The following is a 26089-nucleotide window of genomic DNA, read 5'->3' as shown; positions in this document are numbered from 1 at the left end:
AATCAGAATTGCATTTGCATACAAACTGTTTCTCAGGCGGCTAGTCCTGGCCTTTATAACCCTATACCTTCTTCCAGAAGGCAGAAGCTGAAAGAGATCATTTCTGGGGTGTGTACTATCCTGCGCTATCTCTGCCCACTTTCTTATGACACCTGGCAGCATAGATTTGATCTAAGATGGGAAGAGTGCACCCAATTATTCTCTCTGCAGTCTTTACAACCCAGGATAGCATTCTTTTTTCCCTGGCCGTGCAGCTCCCAAACCACACACACAGATCATAAGTTAGTACCCTCTCCACAGTGCAATGGTAAATTGCCATCAACAGATCCTTTGAGAGATTGTTTTTTCCGGAGGATTCTCAGAAAATATAATCTCTGATGAGCATTGTATGAAATCTGTGGCATTGATGCTTTAAATGCACACTTGACGAAAAGACGAGAGATATGGTTCCATATTATATTGGCTCCTCCCCTCTTATATTCACTGTCTTTTCCCTTCCTTATTTCATTCATTGTGAGTTTCATGTGACAACTGTGGGCTGTTGCTTTTCCTATTTCAGCTCTTTTTCCTGTGTTCCTATTCCAGGCATCCGTACACAAATTGTTCTGACCCAGTCGGATCCAGTTCTAAAGAAACCTAGAGAATCTAACAAACTCTCCTGTCCTGTCACTGGGTTTAATGTTAACAGCTACGCTATGGACTGGTTCCGACAAAAACCTGGAAAAGGATTGGAATGGCTTGTTCACTACTATAAAGTTGGGAGCGATTATAGATATTCCCCTACAATCCAAGGGCGATTCACAGCCTCAAACGGACAGCTCCAACATCTATCTGCAAATAAACAACCTGAAAGCAGAAGACACGGCAGTCTATCACTGTCCAAGAGACATACTGAGTGAGATCCCACTAGACCTCACATAAAAAAACCCTTCACTGCATCTCATTTTGTGAGAAATAACCACAGGGGGCAGCAAAGAGCAACAAACCAGAAAGCCACAGACCAGAAATGATCAATGGTCCACCAATTTAATTTATTGGCCACACTCCAGTCTGCAGTGAGGTGGATTAATATTGTCGGATGATCTTTTGTGCTGTTGGAAACTGAATCCACTCATTAGGCTGCAGTTGTGGATGTTCTATTAAGGCCTTCACATGCAGATTTGTAGGCCTAGGTAGGTTGATTGAGGGGAGGTAGGACATAACCTAACCCCTACAGATACCAACCAATGAAGATGTCCATTCTGCACAATGTAAAATTGGTCCCATGGTGGGGCAGCTCCTGCCCTTTGCAACTCCTCACCATTTTGTATCAGACAAACACCTTCTCTACTGTCTTTTCAGCAATTGCTAAAGACATTACTCCTTCATCAAACATTCTAAATTGAGGCATTTATCCCAACTGGTAAGAACATTGGACATGGATTGATTGGAGGTGTATAGAAGTGCTTTTTAGCTGGCTGTCCTGGAGTAGAGGACACTTGGATGAATGGGGTCGCAATGGAATGCATTACCCAAATCCAATCAGCTGGAGAAATGTCATCCTACCAGAGCTGCCCAGGTGCAGCAGGAATCCAGCTGGCTGAACTGAGGCTGGAGCATCTAAGGCTGGCATAAGGATCTCACAAATGGCTTTTCTAGGGAAAATTGCATGATAAGGACATTACTGGAAGGAGGAACCTAGTTTCAATTTTTATTCCATTCGAACCAGTCTGATACATATATATATTTATTTATTTTGCAATATCTACTGTTCATTTTTTTAAAATCATTTTGTAGATTACCTGTGTTACCCTTCTAGTCTGAAACGTTGGTTAGTACGCATTCTTTAGAATCTGTGGCATAGATGTTTTAAGTGCACACTTAAAGGCCAGAGATATGATTCCATCATAATATAACCCCTTCTTATATTCGCTGATTTATGCAAAGCTGCAAAAAGGAGTGTCCCCCTTAAGCCTTCAAAGCCTCACACCCCACCCGGACTTCCTGCAACAGCACATTACGCCTCTTTCTGATCCAGACTATCCCACCATTATGCTGACTTCACTGCCAGTGCTCATTGCACTGGTTGCTGCTTTCCCATGTATGTTGAGATCTTTTCCCTTCCTTAATTCATTCATTTTGAGTTTCATGTGATAACTGTGGGCTGTTGCTTCTCCTATTTCAGCTATTTTCCCTTCCTTCCTATTCCAGGCACCCTCACCCAAATTGTTTTGACCCAGTCAGATCCAGTACTGAAGAAACCTGGAGAATCTAATAAACTCACCTGTGCTGTCACTGGGTTTAATGTTAACAGCTACTATATGGCCTGGGTCCGACAAAAACCAGGAAAAGGACTGGAATGGCTTGTTCTCTATTATAAAGCTGGGAACGATTATAGATATTCCCCTTCAATCCAAGGGCGAGTCACAGCCTCAACAGACAGCTCAAACTTTTATCTACAAATGAACAACCTGAAAGCAGAAGACACAGCAGTCTATTACTGTGCGAGACACACAGTGAGTGAGATCCCACTAGAGCTCAGACAAAAACACTTAGCTGCATTTCATCCTGTGAAATATAACCAGAGGTGGCAGCAAAGGGCAACAAACCAGAAAGTCACAAACCAGAAATGACTGGTGGTCCACCGATTTCATTTTTTGACCATGCTCCGGTCTGCAGTGAGTTGCTCTAATATTGTCAGATGCGAAAGAACAGCTCTGTGACAGCTCTGTTAGCACAGGGACTAAGTTGGTTCATATGGGAGAGGTAGTCCTTAAGGCCTTGAGGTCCTAAGCCATGAGGCATTATAGATCAGCACCAGCACTTTGAATTGGTCCCAGAAACTAATTGGCAGCCAGAGTGCAGTTAGGCCACGATGAATCATTAGTTTATTCAGATTAGTCTGAAACATATATTGTTTTCTTTTTTCTTCTTAAAATCCCCTACTGTTTTATCATTAAAAACATATACAAAGATTTCATGGATCATGTAATATGCGTAGCAATTTGGGTTTGAAAATTTTGTTAATGTGCATGCATAGAATCTATGGCATAGATGTTTTAAGTGCACACTTGATGAGAAGGCAGGATGTGTGGAATTTGGATTCCATATTAATAGTTTCCTTTCTTATGCTCACTGATTTATGCAAATCAAGGCATTGGGCGTCCTACTTAAGCTTTGAAAGCCTCACTTCTCACACAGACTTATAATGGTGAGGAGTTGCAAAGGGCAGGAGCCGCCACACTAAAGGACCATTTCAACATAGTGTAGAATGGACATATTTATTGGTTGGTATCTGTAGGGGTTAGGTTATGTCCTATCCCCCCTCAATCAACCTACCTAGGCCTACAAATCTGCTTGTGAAGGCCTTAATAGAACATCCACAACTGCAGCCTAATGAGTGGGTTCAGTTTCCAACAGCACAAAAGATGATGAAAAATACCATACTAGAAAAACTGCCTTCCTAGACATTGTTAAAGGAAAATATCTTTTGTCTTGGAAGGAAGCTGACAAGCTCTCTCAGGGAAAGGCGCAGGTGGGGGAAATGTGGGGAGGGCACTGTCTCAGAGCATCTCTTTTACATCCGACAATATTAATCCCCCTCGCTGAAGACTGGAGTGTAGCCAATAAATTAAATTGGTGGACCTTTGATCATTTCTGGTTTGTGGCTTTCTGGTTTGTTGCCCTTTGCCCTTTAATAGTTTCCCTTCTTATGCTCACTGATTTATGCAAAGCTACAAGACATTGGGTGTCCTACTTAAGCTTTTAAAGCCTCACTTCTCACACAGAGTTCCTGGAACAGCACATTAAGTCCCTTTCGGAGCCAGAGCACTGCATCACTATGCCGTCTTTATTGCCAGTGCTCATTGTGCGTGGAACTTTACATCTACATCTTATTCCTTCCTTCATTTAATGTGGGTTTCATGTGGGCTGTTGCTTTTTCTATCTCATCTATTTTTCACTTCCAATTCCAGGTGCCCTCACAGAGATAGTTCTGACGCAGTTGGACCCAGTATTGAAGAAACCTGGAGAATCCCATGAGGTCACCTGTGCTGTTACTGGATTTGATGTTAATAGAATTGTTATGGAGTGGGTCCGGCAAAAACCTGGGAAAGGATTGGAATGGCTCGTTGATTACAATAAAGCTTGGAGCAGTCAATATTATATGCCTACAATCCAAGGGCAATTCACAGCCTCAACAGACAGCTCCAACATCTATCTGCAAATAAACAACCTGAAAGCAGAAGACACGGCAGTCTATCACTGTTCAAGAGACATACTGAGTGAGATCCCACTAGACCTCACATAAAAACCCTTCACTGCATCTCATTTTGTGAGAAATAACCACAGGGGGCAGCAAAGAGCAACAAACCAGAAAGCCACAGACCAGAAATGATCAATGGTCCACCAATTTAATTTATTGGCCACACTCCAGTCTGCAGTGAGGTGGATTAATATTGTCGGATGATCTTTTGTGCTGTTGGAAACTGAATCCACTCATTAGGCTGCAGTTGTGGATGTTCTATTAAGGCCTTCACATGCAGATTTGTAGGCCTAGGTAGGTTGATTGAGGGGGGATAGGACATAACCTAACCCCTACAGATACCAACCAATGAAGATGTCCATTCTGCACAATGCAAAATTGGTCCCATAGTGAGGCAGCTCCTGCCCTTTGCTACTCCTCACCATTATATATCAGACAGGAATTTCCTCTGTTATCTGGGCAGCAACTGCTAAAGACATTGCTCCTTCATCAACAAACAAAATCTACTGTTCTTTTTTTTTTTAAAAAAAAAATCATTTTGTAGATTACATATGTTACCCATCGAGTTTTATACCTTTGTTTACAAGCAGTCTATGTAATCTGTGGTATAGATGCTTTAAATGCACACTTGATGAAAAGACAAGAGATATGGTTGCATATTATATTGGTTCCTCCCCTCTTATATTCGTTGATTTATGCAAAGCTGCAAAAAGTAGTCTCCCTCTTCAGGCTTAAAAGTCTCACACCCCACCCAGACTTCCTGCAATGGCACATTAAGTCTCTTTCTGATCCAGACTATCCCGCCATTATGTTGTCTTTACTGCCAGTGCTCATTGCCTTGGCTACCTCTTTCCCATGTATGTTGAGGTCTTTTTCCTTCCTTAATTCATTGTGAGTTCCATGTGATAACTTTGGGCTGTTGCTTTTCCTATTTCAGCTTTCCCCCCTGCCTTCCCATTCCAGGCACCCTCACACAAATTGTTCTGACTCAGTCGGATCCAATACTGAAGAAACCTGGAGAATCCCATAAACTCACCTGTGCTGTCACTGGGTTTGATGTTAACAGCTACTATATGGGCTGGGTTCGACAAAAACCTGGAAAAGGATTGGAATGGCTTGTTCACTACCACAAACCTGGGAGCACTGATTATTATTCCCCTACAATCCAAGGGCGATTCATAGCCACTAAGGACAACTCCAACTTCTATCTGCAAATGAACAACCTGAAAGCAGAAGACACGGCTGTCTATTACTGTGCGAGAGACACAGTGAGTGAGATCGCACTAGACCTCAGACAAAAACCCTTCACTGCATTTCATTTTGTGAGAAATAAGCACAGGAGGCAGCAAAGGGCAACAAATCAGAAAGCCACAAACCAGAAATGACTGATGGTCCACAGATTTCATTTTTTGACCAGGCTCCAATCTGCAATGAGTTGCTCTAATTTTGTCTGCTACAAAAGAACAGCTCTGAGACAGTGCCCTCCCCACATTTCCCCCACCTGTGCCTTTCTTTGAGAGAGCTTGTCAGCTTCCTTCTAGGGCAAAAGATATTTTCCTTTAACAATGTCCAGGAAGGCAGTTTTTCTAGTGTAGTTTTTCTCATGATCTTTTGTGCTGTTTGAAGCCCACTCATTAGGCTGTGGTTGTGGATGTTCTGTTAAGGCCTTCTGGAGCAGATTTGTAGGCCTAGGTAGATTGATTGAGGAGAGGTAGGACATAACCTAACCCCTACAGTGCTTTTTAGTTGGCTGTCCTGGAGCAGAGGACACTTGGATGAATGGGGTCACAATGGAGTGCATCACCCAAATCCACTCAGCTGGAGACATGTCATCCTACCAGAGCTGCCCAGGTGCAGCAGGAATCCAGCTGGCTGAACTGAGCCTGGAGCATCTAAGTCAGGCATAAGGATCCCCAAATGGCTGTTCTAGGAAAAACAGCAAGGTCAGAACATTACTGGAAGGAGGGACCTAGTCTCAATTTTTATTCCATTTGAACCAGACTGATACATAAATGTATTTATTTATTTTGCTATATCTACTGTTCAATTTTTTAAAATCATTTTGTAGATTCTCTGTGTTACCTATTGAGTTTGATACCTTTGTCGATAAGCATTCTATATAATCCCTGGCATAGATGTTTTAAAAACACACTTGATGAAAAGGCATGAGATATGGTTCCATATTAATATACTCCCTTCTTATAATCACTGATTTATGCAAAACCTCAAAAAAGGAGTGTCCCCCTTAAACCTTCAAAGCCTCACACATCACCCAGACTTCCTGCAACAGCACATTACGCCTCTTTCTGATCCAGACTATCCCACCACTATGCTGTCTTTACTGCCAGCGCTCACTGCATTGGCTGCTTTTTTCCCATGTATGCTGAGATCTTTTCCCTTCCTTAATTTATTCATTGTGAGTTTCATGTGATAACTGGGGGATGTTGCTTCTCCTATTTCAGCTATATTTCCTCCCTTCCTATTCCAGGCACCCGCACACAAATTGTTCTGACTCAGTCGGATCCAGTACTGAAGAAACCTGGAGAATCTCACAAACTCGCCTGTGCTGTCACTGGGTTTAATGTTAACAGCTACACTATGGGTTGGGTCCGACAAAAACCTGGAAAAGGATTGGAATGGCTTGTTCGTTATAATAAAGGTTGGAGCAGTCAGGAGTATTCCCCTACAATCCAAGGGCGATTCACAGCCTCAACGGACAGCTCAAACTTCTATCTGCAAATGAACAACCTGAAAGCAGAAGACACAGCAGTCTATTACTGTGCGAGAGACACAGTGAGTGAGATCCCACTAGACCTCAGACAAAAACCCTTCACTGCATTTCATTTTGTGACAAATAACCAGAGGGGGCAGCAAAGGGCAACAAATCAGAAATGATCAATGGTCCAACGATTTAATTTATTGGCCACATTCCAGTCTGCAATGAGTTACACTAATATTTTCTGATGCAAAATAACAGTTTTGAGACAGTCCCTTCCCTCATTTCCCCCACCTGTGCCTTTCTCCCAGAGAGCTTGTCAGCTTCCTTCCAAGACAAAATATATTTTCCTTTACCAATGTCTAGGAAGACAGTTTTTCTAGTGCAGTTTTTCTCATGACATTTTGTGCTGTTGTAGACTGAAAGCACACATTAGGCTGCAATAGTGGATTTTTAGTTAAGGCCTTCTTATGCAGATCTGTAGGCTTATGTTGATAGATTCAGGGGAGGCAGGACATAACCTAACTCCTGCAATCAAAACAAAAATAAATAAATAAATAAATAGAAAAAATCCTTTCAGTAGCACCTTAGACACCAACTAAGTTAGTCATTGGTATGAGCTTTCGTGTGCATGCACACTAACCCCTGCAGATACCAACCAATGAAGATGTCCATTCTGCACAATGTTAAATTGGTTCTTTAGTGTGGTGGCTCCTGACGTTTGCAAATCCTCACCTTTATATATCAGACAGGCAACTTCTCTATTATTTTTTGCAGCAATTGCTAAATCGCTTAAAAAACAATAGAGTCCAGAAGATATGGCTGTCTGTTACTGTGTGAGAATCACAGTGAGTGAGATCCCACTAGAAAGTCTGATGAAAGCATTCAGTCTCCAACAACACAAAATTTCATATGAAAAGTTGCACCTGGGGAACTTCTGCCTTCCTCAATATTTGTAAAGGAACAGGGGCCATTTCTGGAAGGAAGTTAAAAAAAAAAAATCAAAGATGGGAAGTGGGGGGAGAGGATTGTCTCAGAACTTACCTTTTGTATTGGAACAAGAAAGATGTGGAACAACTTACTGCAGGCAGAACCTAGGCTAAAGAATTGCAGCTGTTGGGCATTTATAATTTCTCAGCTTTATACATCCGTTCTGCAACAAGTTTTACTGGTTTGTGCATCTTTGGTACCCCCTCTGGCAATTAGTCACCAAATCAAAGGCAGTGAAGCATTTTTGTCAACAGACTGTATTTGTGTGCATTCTGTTTGGGCCTTCTTATAAATTTGTGTTCATTAAGATTGGATACTAAGTAGATTAAATGTGGGGAGCTTTGCAGTTACATAAATCCTACAGATAATGATAATAAGAATAGCAATAGTAATAATAATAATAATAATTTATTTAATTTATATACAGGATTTTATCCAAAGATCACAGGCCTGTATGCAACATTAAGAACATAATTTACAAAACATAATAAAAAACATGATGCAGTGCATAATATTACAAAGCATAATAAGAAAATGATCAAAATAACAGTCTCCATCACACAGACTTTTAACACGCCATAGATTATTTAATAGCTGAAGGCCTGGGTAAGGAGGAATGCGTTCACCAGGCACCCAAAGACCTGCAATGATGGAGCTATTCCACAGATGAGGAGCCACCAAAGAAAAAAGCCCATTTCATGTTGTCACTCTCCAAAACCTCTCAGGGAGAGGAGACAAAGAGAATGGCCTTGGGTGACAGGCACAGGGACAAGGTCGGTTCATATGGGAGAGATGGTCGGTAACTCATTGAGGTCATGAGCCATGAGGCTTTATAGACCACCATCAGCACTTTGAATTGGGCCCAGAAACTTATTGACAGCCAGTGGAGTTGGGTCAGGATCAATCCTTAGTCCATTCAGATCGGTCTGAAACATATATTGTTTTATTTTTTCCTTTTAAAATCCCCTACTGTTTTATCATTAAAAACATATACAAAGATTTCATGGATCATCTAATATAGGTAGCAATTTGGGTTTGATCATTTTGTTAATGTGCATGCATAGAATCTATGGCATAGATGTTTTAAGTGCACACTTGATGAGAAGGCAGGATGTGTGGAGTTTGGATTCCATATTAATAGTTTTCCTTCTTATGCTCACTGATTTATGCAAAGCTACAAGACATTGGGTGTCCTACTTAAGCCTTCAAAGCCTCACTTCTCACACAGACTTCCTGGAACAGCACATTAAGTCCCTTTCAGAGCCAGAGCATTGCATCACTATGCTGTCTTTATTGCCAGTGCTCATTGCACTGGCTGCCTCTTCCTCATGTGTGTTGAACTTTACATCTACATCTTATTCCTTCCTTCATTTAATGTGGGTTTCATGGGGGCTGTTACTTTTTCTATCTCATCTATTTCTCACTTGCAATTCCAGGTGCCCTCACACAGATAGTTCTGACGCAGTCAGACCCAGTATTGAAGAAACCTGGAGAATCCCATAAACTCACCTGTGCTGTTACTGGATTTGATGTTAACAACAATATTATGTGGTGGGTCCGGCAAAAACCTGGAAAAGGATTGGAATGGCTTGCTGAGTACTATACACCTGGGACCAATTTTTATTCCCCTACAATCCAAGGGCGATTCACAGCCTCAACGGACAGCTCCAACCTCTATCTGCAAATGAACAACCTGAGAGCAGAAGACACGGCTGTCTATTACTGTGCAAGAAGCACAGTGAGTGAGATCCCACTAGACCTCAGACAAAAACCCTTCACTGCATTTTATTTTGTGACAAATAACCAGAGGGGGCAGCAAAGGGCCACAAGCCAGAAATGATCAATGCTCCACCAATTCCTTCTAAGACAAAATATATTTTCCTTTAACGATGTCTAGGAAGGCAGTTTTTCTAGAAAGGTTTTTTACATGATAATTTGTGCTGTTGGAAACTGAACCCACTGCAGTTGTGGATGTTCTGTTAAGGCCTTCGGATGCAGTTTTGTAGGCCTATGTAGGTTGATTGAAGGGAGCTAGGACATAACCTTAACCCTACTGATACCAACCAATGAAGATGTCCATTCTGCACAATGCAAGATTGGTCATTTAGTGTAGCTGCTCCTGCCCTTTGCAACTCCTCCCCATTGTGTGTTAGACAAACACCTTTATTGTCTTTTCAGCAATTGCAAAAGACATTACTCCTTCATCAAACATTCTAAATTGAGGCATTTATCCCAATTGGTAAGAACATTGGACATGGATTGATTGGAGGTGTGTATAAGTGCTTTTTAGCTGGCTGTCCTGGAGCAGAGGACACTTGGATGAATGGGGTCGCAATGGAATGCATTACCCAAATCCACTCAGCTGGAGACATGCTCTTCTATTTGAGGTTCCCAGCTGCAGCAGGAATCCAGGTGGCTGAACTGAGCCTGCGGCACCTAAGGCTAGCATAAGGATCCCCAAATGGGTGTTCTAGGGAAAATTGCAAGGTCAGGATATTACTGGAAGGAGGGACCTAATCTCAATTTTTATTCCATTTGAACCAGACTGACATACATATTCTTCTTTTATTAACCATATCTACTGTCCTATTTTTTAAAAAAATCATTTTGTAGATTAACTATGTTAACCTTCTAATTTGAAACGTTTGTTAGTATGGATCTTCTATAATCTGTGGCATAGATGTTTTAAAAACACACTTGATGAAAATGCAAGAGATATGGAGAACAGACGTGGAGAAAAGAATAATCTGGGACGCTAGCAAAGTCCCAAGAGATCTTGAGAGAGATAAAGTACTATCAGATGCAATATATGGAATTGATGAATCAAGAAATAGAATGGAAAATAAAGCAAATGAGACAAAAAACATTTGAATCTGCAGATAAATGTGGGAAACTTTTGTCATGGCAACTAAAAAAGAGGCAGAAACTGAATACAGTGACGAGTTTAGAGATGGAGGGAAAGACTATTTACAAACCCAACGAGATAAGTAATTGTTTTCAAAGTTTTTTCAGGAAATTATATACACAAGGGCCAGTAAACGAACAAGAAATTGAAGAATTTCTTAGAAATTACGGATTACCAAAAATTTCAGAACAAAATAAAAGGATCCTGAATGAGAAAATAACAGAACAAGAGATAGAGGGTGCCATCCAGAATATGCAACTGGGAAAATCACCAGGACCAGATGGCTTGACTGCCAGTTACTACAAAATGCTGAAGGATTGGTTAATACAACCATTAAAGGAAGTTTGTAATGAAATTATGGAGGGGAAAAAGGCACCTGAATCGTGGAAAGAGGCTTTCATCTCGCTTATACCGAAAACAGAGACTGAAAAAAACCAGGTTAAAAACTACCGCCCTATATCTTTACTCAATGTGGATTATAAAATTTTTGCAGACATTTTGGCAAAAAGATTGAAGAGAGTGTTATTAGGGGAGATTCATAAGGACCAAACTGGCTTTCTCCCAGGGAGATATATGTCAGCTAATGTGAGGAACATTATCGATATTTTGGAGCTGTTAGAAGTTGACATTAATAGAAAGGCTGTTTAAATTTTCGTGGATGCGGAGAAAGCCTTTGACAACATTTGCTGGAGTTTTATGGAAAAGAATCTCCAAGGGATGGGGGTAGGCCATGGTTTTGAAAACGGTATAGGTGCAATATATTCAGAACAAAAAGCAAAGTTAATTGTAAATAATGTGGTAACGGAAGAAATATCTATAGAAAAAGGTACACGACATGGTTGCCCAATATCCCCTCTACTCTTTATATCAGTCCTGGAGGTTTTGTTAAATATGATTAGAAGGGATCAGTTGGTTAAAGGAATTCAGGTCGGAGCTAGATATTATAAATTAAGAGCATTTGCAGATGACCTAGTTTTGACTCTGCAACAGCCAGACACTAGTACTAAAAGAGTGTTAGAACTAATTGAAATATTTGGTCAAGTAGCAGGATTTAAATTGAATAAACAGAAAACAAAGGTTTTGGAGAAAAACTTAACAATGGAAGAAAGAGAGAGGTTTCAGAGTGAAACAGGTTTGGAGATAACGAAGAAAGTGAAATACCTGGGGGTAAACTTAACATCTAAGAATGTGAACTTATTTAAAGACAATTATGAAAAATGTTGGTCAGAAGTAAAGAAAGATTTAGAAACATGGTCAAGGTTGAAACTGTCCTTGTTAGGTCGAATTGCTACTATCAAGATGAATGTATTGCCTAGAATGTTATTTTTGTTTCAGACCTTACAAATTCTGGACAAGATGGATTGTTTCAAGAGGTGGCAGAAAGATATATCAAAATTTGTCTGGCAGGGCAAAAAGCCCAGAATAAAGTTTAAGATTTTAACTGATGCAAAAGATAGAGGGGGGTTTGCTCTGCCGGACTTAAGATTATATTACGAAGCAGCAGTTTTCTGCTGGCTGAAAGACTGGCTACTTCTTGAGAACACAGACATCTTAGATTTGGAAGGATATGATAATTGTTTTGGTTGGCATGCATACTTATGGTATAACAAGGCAATGGTGTACAAAGGTTTTAAAAATCATATTGTTAGAAAAGCATTATATAATGTTTGGAGCAGATACAAAGATCTATTGGAAACTAAAACTCCCAGGTGGTTGTCACCAATGGAAGCCAAGGGGGTGAAAAAACTTAATATGGATTCTAAATGGCCAAAATATTGTGAAATCTTAGAATATGAAGGTGAAAGGGTCAAGCTTCAGAGTTATGAAAAACTAAAGTCCAAAGTTCGAGATTGGTTGCATTACTACCAGATAAATGAGACATTTAAAGAGGACAGGAAAATAGGATTCCAGAAGGAGAGGTCAAAGTTAGAAACGGAACTGTTAGATCCCAATACTAAGAATCTGTCAAGTATGTATAATTTGCTGCTTAAATGGAATACACAGGAGGAAACGGTGAAATCAGCTATGATTAAATGGGCACAGGATATCGGTCATGACATTATGTTTGCTGACTGGGAACAGTTATGGACCACTGGTGTTAAGTTCACGGCATGTAATGCCTTAAAAGAAAATATAATGAAAATGATTTACAGGTGGTACATGACCCCAGTCAAGCTTGCAAAAATTTACCATTTGCCCAATAATAAATGTTGGAAATGTAATGAGAATGAAGGTACCTTTTATCACCTATGGTGGACCTGCCCGAGGGTGAAAGCATTCTGGGAAATGATCTATAATGAAATTAAGAAAGTCCTTAAATGGACATTTACTAAGAAACCAGAGGCTTTTCTCCTGGGCATGGTTGGCCAATTGGTGCCAAAGAAGGATAGGACTTTCTTTATGTATGCTACTACTGCAGCAAGAATTCTTCTGGCAAAGTATTGGAAGATGCAAGAACTACCTACTCTTGAAGAATGGCAGACAAAGGTGATTGACTTCATGGGACTGGCAGAGATGACCGGCAGAATTCGTGACCAGGGGAAAGAGGCAGTGGAAGAAGACTGGAAGAAATTTAAAATATACCTTAAAAACTGTTGTAAAATTGATGAGTGTTAAGATGTCAAGGGGTAAGAAACAGAGAATTACAGCTGTAATCAACAAATTTATGGGAATTTAATGAAGGGATTTAAATGAGCAATTTGACTAAAGGGTTGCTAAAAAATTCTTTTTAAAATAAGGATGCAGCGAAAGGGAGGTATGGGGAAGTCGATTGAAAGAAGTTACAGGAAAATAAGACTATGAATTTATTTATGTCTGATTTGTTTATGTTTGTTTATGTTTTGTGATGTGTTTGTCTTTTAATTATGTGTTTTAAAAATTGAATAAATATATATATATATAAAAAGAGATATGGTTCCATATTAATATATTCCCTTCTTATAATCACTGATTTATGCAAAACCTCGAAAAGGAGTGTCCCCCTTAAGCCTTCAAAGCCTCACACCCCACCCAGACTTCCTGCCACAGCACATTACGTCTCTTTCTCATCCAGACTATCCCACCATTATGGTTTCTTTACTGCCAGTGCTCATTGCCCTGGCTGCTTCTTTCCCATGTATGTCAAGGTCTTTTTCCTTCCTTAATTCATTGTGGGTTTCATGTGATAACTGTAGGCTGTTGCTTTTCCTATTTGAGCTATTTTTCCTGCCTTCCTATTCTAGGTACCCTCACCCAAATTGTTCTGACCCAGTCAGATTCAGTACTGAAGAAACCTGGAGAATCTCACAAACTCACCTGTGCTGTTACTGGATTTGATGTTAATGGATATGTTATGGTGTGGGTCTGACAAAAACCTGGAAAAGGATTGGAATGGCTTGTTCGCTACAAAAAAGTTTGATGCAGGCAAGATTATTCCCCTACAATCCAAGGGTGATTTACAGCCTCAATGGACAGCTCCAACTTCTATCTGCAAATGAACAACCTGAAAGCAGAAGACACGGCTGTCTATTACTGTGCGAGACGCACAGTGAGTGAGATGCCACTAGTCCTCAGACAAAAACCCTTCACTGCATTTCATTTTGTGACAAATAACCAGAGGCAGCAGCAAAGGGCAACAAACCAGAAAGCCACAAACCAGAAATGACTGATGGTCCACCAATTTCATTTTTTGATCATGCTCCAGTCTGCAATGAGTTGCTCTAATATTGTCAGATGCAAAAGAACAGCTCTGTGACAAGCACAGGGAATAGGTTGGTTCATATGGGAGATGTAGTCCTTAAGGCCTTGAGGTCCTAAGCCATGAGGCATTATAGATCAGCATCAGCACTTTGCATTAGGCCCAGAAACTAATTGGCTGCCAGTGCAGTTCGGCCACGATGAATCCTTAGTCCATTCAGATTAGTCTGAAACATATATTGTTTTCTTTTATCCTTTTAAAGTCCCCTACTGTTTTATCATTAAAAACATATACAGTGGTACCTCGGATTACATACGCTTCAGGTTGCATACGCTTCAGGTTACAGATGCTTCAGGTTACAGACTCCTCTAAGCCAGAAATAGTACCTTGGGTTAAGAACTTTGCTTCAGGTTGAGAACAGAAATTGTCCTCCAGCGGCGCGGCAGCGGTGGGAGGCCCCATTAGCTAAAGTGGTGCTTCAGGTTAAGAACAGTTTCAGGTTAAGAACAGACCTCCGGAACGAACTACGTACTTAACCCAAGATACCACTGTACAAAGATTTCATGGATTATCTAATATAGGGTGGGTTTGAGAATTTGATAATGTGCATGCATAGAATCTATGGCATAGATATTTTAAGTGCACACTTGATGAGAAGGCAGGGTGTGTAGAATTTGGATTCCATATTAATACTCTCCCTTCTTATGCTCACTGATTTATGCAAAGCTACAAGACTTTGGGTGTCCTACCTAAGTCTTCAAAGTCTCACTTCTCACACAGACAGCATATTAAGTCCTTTTCAGAGCCAGAGAATTGTATCACTATGCCATCTTTATTGTCAATGCTCATTGCACTGGCTGCCTCTTCCTCAGGTGCGTTGAACTTTACATCTACATCTTATTCCTTCCTTCCTTTATTGTGGATCTCATGTGGGCTGCTGCTTTTTCTATCTCATCTATTTCCCGTTTCCAATTCCAGGTGCCCTCACACAGATAGTTCTGATGCAGTTGGACCCAGTATTGAAGAAACCTGGAGAATCCCATAAACTCACCTGTGCTATTACTGGATTTGATGTTAATAGAAATGTTATAGAGTGGGTCCCTTCAAGTGTCTCACCCAAATCCTCTCAGTTGGAGAAATGTCATCCTACCTGAGCTGTCTGGATGCAACATTAATCCAGGTGGCTGAACAGAGGCTGGAGGATCTACCCCCAAAGGTAGTTTTAGGGGACATGGCAAGGTCTGGACAATGCATGTCAGGGAACTGACATTGGAGCCAGGAGTGGAGGCAGAGCTCCCAAGCGATGCCAGAGAAGGGGCAAGCAGGGAGAGAGGGAACTCTTCGGCTGGGGAAGGAAATCCGCGTAACACCAGGAATAGAGGAGGGCAGATGGGAGAATAGGCAAGGGGGCTCCAAGACTCTTCGCTGGAGACCAGCGGGGAGAGCACGGGTCCTCCGCTACCCACACCCACCCTGCGCAGAAGACTTCCGCGCAGGGAAAGTAGGCATAGACTTGGCGTCAAAGAACTTCTTTGCTGGAAGAGGTTCAAGAAACGCCCACTGACGGATTCTGCTAGCGACTGAACAGCCACGAAGTGAAGGGCTGTCCAGCCAGAACAGGTTTAACCAGGCTAGCTAGCCAGGAGTGGCGGTAACTTACGCACGAGCAACCCCTTAAAACCATTACAATGCATTAATGGGGAAACTAGTCAAAATTTTTATTCCATTTGAACCAGACTGATAACTATATTCTTTTTTCATAATTTAACAAAATCTACTGTTCTTTTTTTTCCCTTTTTTAAAAAAAATCATTTTGTAGATTACCTATGTTACCTATGTTCTCGAAGCTACAAACATGAGTCTGACCAAACTGCGGGAGGCAGTGGAAGACAGGAGTGCCTGGGGTGCTCTGTTTCATGGGGTCACGAAGAGTCAGACACGACTAAACGACTAAACAACAAACAACAACAACAATGTTACCCATCGAGTTTTAAAACTTTGTTTACAAACATTCTATGTAATCTGTAGCATAGATGCTTTAAATGCACACTTGATGAAAAGACAAGAGATATGGTTGCATATTATATTGGTTCCTCCCCTCTTATATTCGTTGATTTATGCAAAGCTGCAAAAAGTAGTCTCCCTCTTCAGGCTTAAAAGTCTCACGCTGCACCCAGACTTCCTGCAACGGCACATTAAGTCTCTTTCTGATCCAGACTATCCCACCATTATGCTGTCTTTACTGCCAGTGCTCATTGCCTTGGCTGCCTCTTTCCCATGTATGTTGAGGTCTTTTTCCTTCATTAATTCATTGTGAGTTCCATCTGATTACTTTGGGCTGTTGCTTTTCCTATTTCAGCTTTTCCCCCTGCCTTCCTATTCTAGGCACCCTCACACAAATTGTTCTGACTCAGTCGGATCCAGTACTGAAGAAACCTGGAGAATCCCATAAACTCACCTGTGCTGTCACTGGGTTTGATGTTAACAGCTACTATATGGGCTGGGTTCGACAAAAACCTGGAAAAGGATTGGAATGGCTTCTTCACTACTACAAACCTGGGAGCACTGATTATTATTCCCCTACAATCCAAGGGCGATTCATAGCCTCTAAGGACAGCTCCAACTTCTATCTGCAAATGAACAACCTGAAAGCAGAAGACACGGCTGTCTATTACTGTGCGAGAGACACAGTGAGTGAGATCCCACTAGACCTCAGACATGTCATCCTACCAGAGCTGCCCAGGTGCAGCAGGAATCCAGCTGGCTGAACTGAGCCTGGAGCATCTAAGTCAGGCATAAGGATCCCCAAATGGCTGTTCTAGGAAAAACAGCAAGGTCAGAACATTACTGGAAGGAGGGACCTAGTCTCAATTTTTATTCCATTTGAACCAGACTGATACATATATGTATTTATTTATTTTTCTATATCTACTGTTCAATTTTTAAAAATCATTTTGTAGATTACATGTGTTACCTATCGAGTTTGATACCTTTGTTGATAAGCATTCTATATAATCCCTGGCATAGATGTTTTAAAAACATACTTGATGAAAAGGCAAGAGATATGGTTCCATATTGTACTGCTTCCACCCTTCTTATATTTGCTGATTTATGCAAAGGTGCAAAAAGGAGTGTCCTTCTTAAGCCTTCAAAGGCTCATACCTCACACCGACTTCCTGCAATGGCACATTATGTCTCTTTTAGATCCAGACTATCCCACCATTATGCTGTTTTTACTGCCAGTGCTCATTGCGCTGTCTGCATCTTTCTCATGTATGTTGAGGTCTTTTCCCTCCCTTAATTCATTGTGAGTTTCATGTGATAACTGTGGGCTGTTGCTTTTCCCATTTCAGCTATTTTTCCTTCCTTCCTATTCCAGGCACTCTCACACAAATTGTTCTGACCCAGTCGGATCCAGTTCTAAAGAAACCTGGAGAATCTCACAAACTCACCTGTCCTGTCACTGGGTTTGATGTTGATAAGTACTATATGGAATGGGTCTGACAAAAACCTAGAAAAGGGTTGCAATGGCTTGTTTACTACTATTATGCTGGGAACACTTATTATTCCCCTACAATTCAAGGGCGATCCACAGCCTCAAATGACAGCTCCAACTTCTATCTGCAAATAAACAACCTGAAAGCAGAAGACACGGCTGTCTATTACTGTGCGAGAAGTACAGTGAGTGAGATCCCAAAAACCACTCACTGCATTTCATTTTGTGACAAATAACCAGAGGGAGCAGCAAAGGCAAGAAACTAGAAAGCCACAAACCATAAATGATTAATGGTCCACCGATTTCATTTATTGGCCACACTCCAGTCTGCAATGAGGTGCTTTAATATTGTCAGCCGCAAAAAAAAAAAAAAAAAAAGCTCTTTGACAAGCACAGGGACTAGATTGCTTCCTATGGGACAGGCCTTGAGGTCCTGAGCCATGATGTAGCACCCTGCTTGTGGTTAACGCTTAGCTGGAATGAAATATTCAACGCAGCAATAGAGAAATTAAAATAGTAATTTATTTGTCAGACAAATAAATGAGAGGCACAGTGGTACATGGTTACCAAGCTCTGGCCTGGCCTCCTGCCATTCTGGCCAGCACTTATATTTCCTTAATCCAGCCCCTTTGCTCCTCCTTTGGCTGCCTCTGTCCAATCAGCCTAGTTGAAATTCCTATTGGCTGTTTGCTAGAACCAATCACAAAAGATACACCCATTTCCTTGCCCTTTTATGGGACACAAAGAGCTATCTATAAATGACAAATAAGTAGTAATATATCTTACATGTGTCTCAACAAGGAATCTTAATTACCAGCTCACCTCTTGCCCTCCTTGCCCTATTGCCTTCCAAAACAAATGGTTAATCTTAAATTTTTATCTTGAACTTCTATCTTAAACAGATGTCAAGGATCTTGAGTTCACATCAACATTGAAAGATCTCCTTCATTTGAAGGTTTCTAAACAAAAAGGCCTGACAACCATATATCAGGAGCGCCCGATGGCGTCTCCTGTCTGGCAGGAGGCTGGGCTCATTTGCCCTTCTGGTCTCCTACTGCAATATGACTCTATGAAATAAGAATCTAGCATTTCTTAAATCCTTTGCATAATTACATTTAAGCTAATATATTTCATACATTATCATAGGTAGCCTTTTAAAAGGAAAAGAAATCTTAAAAGGATCTCAGTTTAAGAAAGAAACAGCTTTAGAAAAGACTTTCCCAAAAATGCTCTCTTTCTTCCAGCCAGACCAGTTGCTTTTCTTTTCCATTTGCTCTTGGCCTTTTAACCTTAAGAAGAAGATATGGCTCATTTTACTGGGAGGCACATGGTATTATTGTACTATTTACCCATTCTTAATTTTATGTTTTCTCAGCCTTTTTTTATCTTCTGTAACATGCAAGGTCAGTGTCCTCGCTCTCAGCCTGTAATTCCCTTTTTTACGACTTTGAGAATTGTTTTCTGCTATAAATCAGGGGGCCCCCTTGTCTAGGAGAAAAAACATTGCCAAGGTTTTTTAGTCTTCTGCCTGGCATGAAACATTTGAAAATCTTTAAGCTCATTTTAAAATTCAGGCCCTGATCAAAATATAGAAGCTTTGATAAAAATGCAGGCTTATGATTAGATGCCTCAATGAGGCATTATAGATCAGCACCAGCACTTTGAATTGGGCCCAGAAAGTAATTGGCATCCAGTGCAGTTGGGCCAGGATCAATCCTTAGTCCATTCAGATTAGTCTGAAGCATATATTGTGACAGTTTTGAGACAGTCCCTTCCCTCATTTCCCCCACCTGTGCCTTTCTCCCAGAGAGCTTCTCAGCTTCCTTCCAAGACCAAATATATTTTCCTTTACCAATGTCTAGGAAGACAGTTTTTCTAGTGCAGTTTTTCTCATGACATTTTGTGCTGTTGTAGACTGAAGGCACACATTAGGCTGCAATAGTGGATGTTTAGTTAAGGCCCTCTTATGCAGATCTCTAGGCCTATGTTGATAGATTCAGGGGAGTCAGTTCACCAGGCACCCAAAGACCTGCAATGATGGAGCTATTCCACAGATGAGGAGCCACCAAAGAAAAAGCCCATTTCATGTTGTCACTCTCCAAAACCTCTCAGGGAGAGGAGACAAAGAGAATGGCCTTGGGTGACAGGCACAGGAACAAGGTCGGTTCATATGGGAGAGATGGTCGGTAACTCATTGAGGTCATGAGCCATGAGGCTTTATAGACCAGCATCAGCACTTTGAATTGGGCCCAGAAACTTATTGGCAGCCAGTGGAGTTGGGTCAGGATCAATCCTTAGTCCATTCAGATCGGTCTAAAACATATATTGTTTTATTTTTTCCTTTTAAAATCCCAATCTGTTTTATTATTAAAAACATATACAAAGATTTCATAGATCATCTAATATAGGTAACAATTTGGGTTTGATAATTTGGTAATGTGCATGCATAGAATCTATGGCATAGATGTTTTAAGTGCACACTTGATGAGAAGGCAGGATGTGTGGAGTTTGGATTCCATATTAATACTCTCCCTTCTTATGCTCACTGATTTATGCAAAGCTACAAGACATTGGGTGTCCTACTTAAACCTTCAAAGCCTCACTTCTTACCCAGACTTCCTGGGACAGCACATTAAGTCCCTTTCAGAGCCAGAGCATTGCATCACTATGCCATCTTTATTGCCAATGCTCATTGCACTGGCTGCCTCTTCCTCATGTGCGTTGAACTTTACATCTACATCTTATTCCTTCCTTCATTAAATGTGCCTTTCATGGGGGCTGTTACTTTTTCTATCTCATCTGTTTCTCACATGCAATTCCAGGTGCCCTCACACAGATAGTTCTGACGCAGTCAGACCCAGTATTGAAGAAACCTGGAGAATCCCATAAAGTCACCTGTGCTGTCACTGGATTTGATGTTAATAGAAGTGTTATGGAGTGGGTCCGGCAAAAACCTGGAAAAGGAATGGAATGGCTTGCTGAGTACTATACACTTGGCACCAATTATTATTCCCCTACAATTCAAGGGCGATTCACAGCCTCAGCGGACAGCTCCAACCTCTATCTGCAAATGAACAACCTGAAAGCAGAAGACACGGCTGTCTATTACTGTGCGAGAAGCACAGTGAGTGAGATCGCAGTAGACCTCAGACAAAAACCCTTCACTGCCTTTGATTTGGTGACAAATTGCCAGAGGGGGCAGCAAAGGGCCACAAACTAGAAAAGCAAGTTACAGAACACAGCCTTCATTCTTTGGCATATCCTCTACCTACAGTGAATTGCTCCAGTTTTCCTGTTCCAGTTGAAAACAGCAGTTCTGAAATATTCAAGGCAGTCAATTCCTCTGTGCCCACCATATTTCCACAACTAGTACCCTGTCCTCTCATTTCTACACTCCCAATTGTACATAAAATCCTTCCTCGCCACCTGCAGTAATCAGAGGTTGATAAAGGCACCATTCTTTCTCTTCTTTCCCTCTCCCTCATATAAATGAACAGTTCTCTTCTCTCTTGCATTCTTCTATTTTACAGTCTTCTGTTCCTCACCCCTCAGATCCAAGCAATTCCTCTTTCCCCAACTTTCCACAGTTCCCTCCCCTCTACTCTTCCTCACACTTTTATTCCCTGCTCTCTCTACTTCTTTTCATCCCTTCCTCCTCATGCTTTGACCCTTTGCCGACCATGGTGGATACACTAATGCTCCTTTGTTCCCTTTCCTAAGTAGCTGCTTCTTTGAGATCAAAATGTGGGACAAGCACAATAATGTAGCATTTTGTGTGGGGGGGAGACATACAACCCAGTAACTCAGCACTGGAGGTCAATAAAATCTCCACAGCTACCATGTATTTTCCCTTGGTACTTAGAGAAGAAAAGACTCCCTGGAAAAGACCCTGATGCTGGGAAAGATTGATTGCACTAGGAGAAGGGGACGACAGAGGACAAGATTGTTGGACAGTGTTCTTGAAGCTACCAACATGAGTTTGACCAAACTGCGGGAGGCAGTGGAAGGCACGAGTGCCTGGCGTGCTCTGGTCCATGGGGTCATGAAGAGTTGGACACGACTAAACAACTAAACAACAACAACAACAACTTAGGTAGGTTAAAACAAAGCCAAACACAGCAAAACATCAACATGCTGAAGGTGATGGCATCATTGAATAAATGGCTGACTGAGAGTGGAGAATGGGAGGTTTTAGCACACTTCAAATTTGAAGTGAAGTGAATGGAAAGTATTCCCAGTCCCATTTGGCCATGTTGGCAAGCTAATTATTCTCTATGTTCTTATTCTCTAAAACCTTTGTTGAAATTGGATGTTGGGGTAAGGTGTGCCATTTTAGGGTTTGAAACTTAATTTTTGCAAATTTCTTCAATGTGGGGTCTTAAGAATGTTTCTGGGTGTGAGAAATATCCATCCTTAGAGAAGAATATGCCAAATCAGATTACTCTGTCATCCACTGTGGGGAATGGAACAAATGGATTCAACACTTTCAGAGTTCCCAGCTTCTGTGCCATGTTCTATGCACCTTGTATAAATCAAAGCCATTTATTTCCCTCATATTATTTCCAGTGAGATATTATCATATCACATGCTTGTGTTTTACTCTGTAAGCCGGTCTGTGATCTCTTGGTGAAGGGTGGAATAATAATAATAATAATAATAATAATAATAATAATAATAATAATAATAGATGAATACAGTCAGCAAGACCTGGATAAAACAGATGAACTGTTTTTCTTCCTCACATATCCCCTTAGGAGTGCAGGGTAACACAGAGTGATAAATATATTATTGTCATTCAAGTAATCGTATGGGTTTCTTACATTTGTTGAGGTGCATGTAATCATATCTATGTCACAATTGTTTTAGGCATGCATTAGAAAAGTATATGGGAAATTTGGATCTTATTAAGACACCCTCTTCCAATGCTCACCGATTTATGCAAAGCCATGAGAATGATGAGTTCCTACTTAAGCCTCTCATAGACTTCCTGACAAGGCACACAGGGTCCTTTTGAAATCCAGTCCATCGTTCCAGTATGCGGTTTTTCTTGTCCATGCTTATTGCACTCACTGCCTCTTCCTCATGTGTGTTGGGCTTTCATTTTATTCCTTCCTTCACTCAGTCTGGGTTTTATAATGAGCTTTTGTATGACAGCTATTTCTTCTTCCTTTTTCCTTCATTCCAGGTGGCCTCACACAGAGAATTCTGACCCATTCAGAATCTTTAGCATTGAAGAAACCTGGAGAATCCCATAAGTTGACCTGTGCAGTCACTGGATTTGATACTGACAAGTACTGGATGGGCTGGGTCCAACAAAAACCTGGAGAAAGATTGGAATGGCTTGTGCATTATGTACGCTATGGTCACACTGATTATTATTCCCCTACACTCTGAGGGCGATTCACAGCCTCTAAGGACCCCTACATCTTCTATCTGCAAATGAACCACCTGAAATCAGAAGACACAGCTTTCTATTACTGTACAAGATTCGCAGTGAGAGAGATCCCAGTAGACCTCAGACAAAAACCCTTCCATTTGGTGGCAAATCCTAACAAGAGATGGCATCAAAGAGCCACAAACCAGAAAGGCATGGTACAGAACAGATGCATAAAGGAAGGGAAATATCAATGATCCACAGCTGCCATTCTTTGGCCAAGCTCCAGCCTGCAGTGAACTATTCCAAGATCTTTCTGTTCCAATGCTAAACATCTGTTCAGTGACAGTGTGCTTCCCCCACCTCCCCCATTTGTCCCCTTCTCTCAGGCATCCCACCCAAAACAATGTGGCTAATATGTGCACTTTTTAATTGTAAATTTTGAAACTGCACTTATTGTTGTATTTTAAAATGTAGCCTGATAAATTTCTCTCCCTGCTTCTTTTGTTTTTCAGTTTGGTTGCAAAAGTTGAAAATGAACAGTCTTAGCCTTCATTATTAAATAATACTTTTATTTCTTGAATTTGTTCAGATATGTGACAAAAATGAAATGAATCAGCTGGTATTATATCCTGAACTAAGTGATATGGGAGGTCCACAGCTTCCATTGCCACAAACACCTAACAAGAAATGCAAAATTAATATCAAATTAGCATTATAATATAATAAAATATAATGATAATGGTAATTATAATATAATGAAATATAATGATAATTAAATCATATTATGACATAATTTAATAATTTTTCTTTATCTGTTGTTCCTTAATGTTCAGCTTAGGCTTCAGCAGAATAATGTAACATTTAGGTCCAAAGATACAACCCAAGAGCCCAGCACTAGAGGCTAAGATAGAGAAGATCTCTACTGCTACCATATATTTCCCCTTGGTGCTCAGGTAGGTAGGGACAAAGGACAGCCAAACACTGCAAAAGAGCAACATGCTGAAAGTGATAAATTTGGCCTCGTTGAAAGTGTCCGGCAACTTCCTGGCCAGGAAAGCTACATTGAAGCTGATGATGGCTAGAAGGCCCATGTAGCCCAGGACAAGATAAAACATGAGGACAGAACCTTCGTTGCATTCAACTATGATCTCTGTAGCCTGGGATTGCAGGTCCACATCTGGGAATGGAGGAGAGGTTGCCAGCCACACTACACAGATTCCTACTTGAATAAGAGAACAGGAAAAGACAATGGAGTTGGTCAGTTTTTTGCCCACCAATTTCCTCATGCTTGACCCTGGCTTTGTGGCCATGAAGGCAACAACTACCGTCACGGTTTTGGCCAGCAAACAAGAAACAGCTACAGAGAAGACAATGCCAAAAGTAGTTTGACGGAGAATGCAGGTCACCTTCGTAGGTCTTCCAAGAAACAGCAAAGAACAGAGGAAGCAGAGGAGGAGGGAGACAAGGAGAATGTAGCTGATGTCCCGATTGTTGGCTTTGACTATAGGGGTATCTCTGTTCTTGATGAAAATTCGTAGCACAAAAGCTGTGGTGAATGAAAGAGAAACAGAAACCAAACTAAAACTGATCCCCAAATATTCTTCATAAGATAGATATGTCATAACTTTGGAGATGCATCTGTCTCTACTCTGGCTTGGATATTGATCATCTGGGCATTTAAAGCATTCATCCATGTCTGAAAAAAAGAAAGGATCCGTCATTGTGCCAATTTCTATGTAAATTGAGTCTCATTCTTAGAACTCTGTTCAATGTGGGATTTGTTGGTCATTCTGTCATCTTATTATTATATTTGTATCCTACTTTTGCTGCAGGGAGTTGGCCAAGAGACCAATCCAGCATCAGTGCACTGGGCCCAGAACATCCTATTGACATTTCTGCCTGACACTGTCAAAAAATGATAAGAACAGGGCAAAAGTGAACCCACTGTTGAACATGCTCTTAACCCAACAGACTTCAGTGGAAAAATGATTTCTGTAATTTGGGGGGCTGGAGGTTCCAGCTCAGCTTAACCGAAATACAAAGCCTCCATTGGCTTGAATAGGCAGAATCAGATCCTGCAATTTGGAAAATGGCCAGTGTAGCCAATCTTTATGTTACCTTTTCTTCCTGAGTATTTGCAAAAGTGCTCAAAACACACACACAAATGGCAAATTGTTGGCTAGAATAATTGGTGAAGTGCATCACCTACCTTTTTGGTCCGATATTTTCCCTTCTGGGCAGGGAGCACAATCATAGCAGCAAAACTTCTCCCCTTCTTTCTTTTTCTTCTGATAACCAGGAGGGCAGGAATCACTGCATACAGAAATAGGCATCACCTATTCAGAGCAATGAAGAGAGATTGGAGTTGGAAAAATTGTGTGTAGGGCACCAGGGGCAGGGGAGAATCTTCATTTTTTAAAAAAATGATATTTATTAAAGTTTCCATTTATACACATAAACATATTCAACCACAAACACATTCAACCATTGATTTGCTGGCAGGCAAAGAAACAAGAAAATAGTATACTAGAAGGAAGCTGGGAATCTCACTTTACATACCCCTCAACTATCCCATTTAAAATGGGACATCTTGAAAATTACAGAAGCTATCCTAGCTTCTGATTGGCTCCTGGGATGTCCTGTTTTGGCTCCCACGAGACCATGGCCTTGAAAGATGTGCATTTTT

General features: G+C 41.0%; 1 protein-coding gene, 1 long non-coding RNA gene and 1 gene segment (V, D, J or C); 2 read left to right on the top strand and 1 right to left on the bottom strand.

Moving 5' to 3' along the window:
- LOC309326595 (vomeronasal type-2 receptor 26-like) overlaps window positions 1-26089 on the bottom strand; it is a 406890-nt gene that overhangs the window by 115765 nt on the left and 265036 nt on the right. The gene's annotated exons all lie outside the window — the stretch shown is intronic.
- On the top strand, window positions 6511-9687 carry LOC309326658. The gene is made up of 3 exons (XR_014150336.1): window positions 6511-6621; window positions 6732-7036; window positions 9386-9687. It is a non-coding gene; the product is annotated as an uncharacterized lncRNA (long non-coding RNA).
- Window positions 20651-23807, top strand: LOC309327630 (Ig heavy chain V region 914-like). The segment is given in 3 exons: window positions 20651-20742; window positions 20849-21150; window positions 23212-23807.

Source organism: Podarcis erhardii (assembly GCF_964252035.2).
Source record: "Podarcis erhardii genome assembly, chromosome: 13".
Taxonomy (NCBI): Eukaryota; Metazoa; Chordata; class Lepidosauria; order Squamata; family Lacertidae; genus Podarcis; species Podarcis erhardii.
Note: the sequence above shows the minus strand (reverse complement) of the source record. Positions and strands in the feature narration are given on the sequence as shown.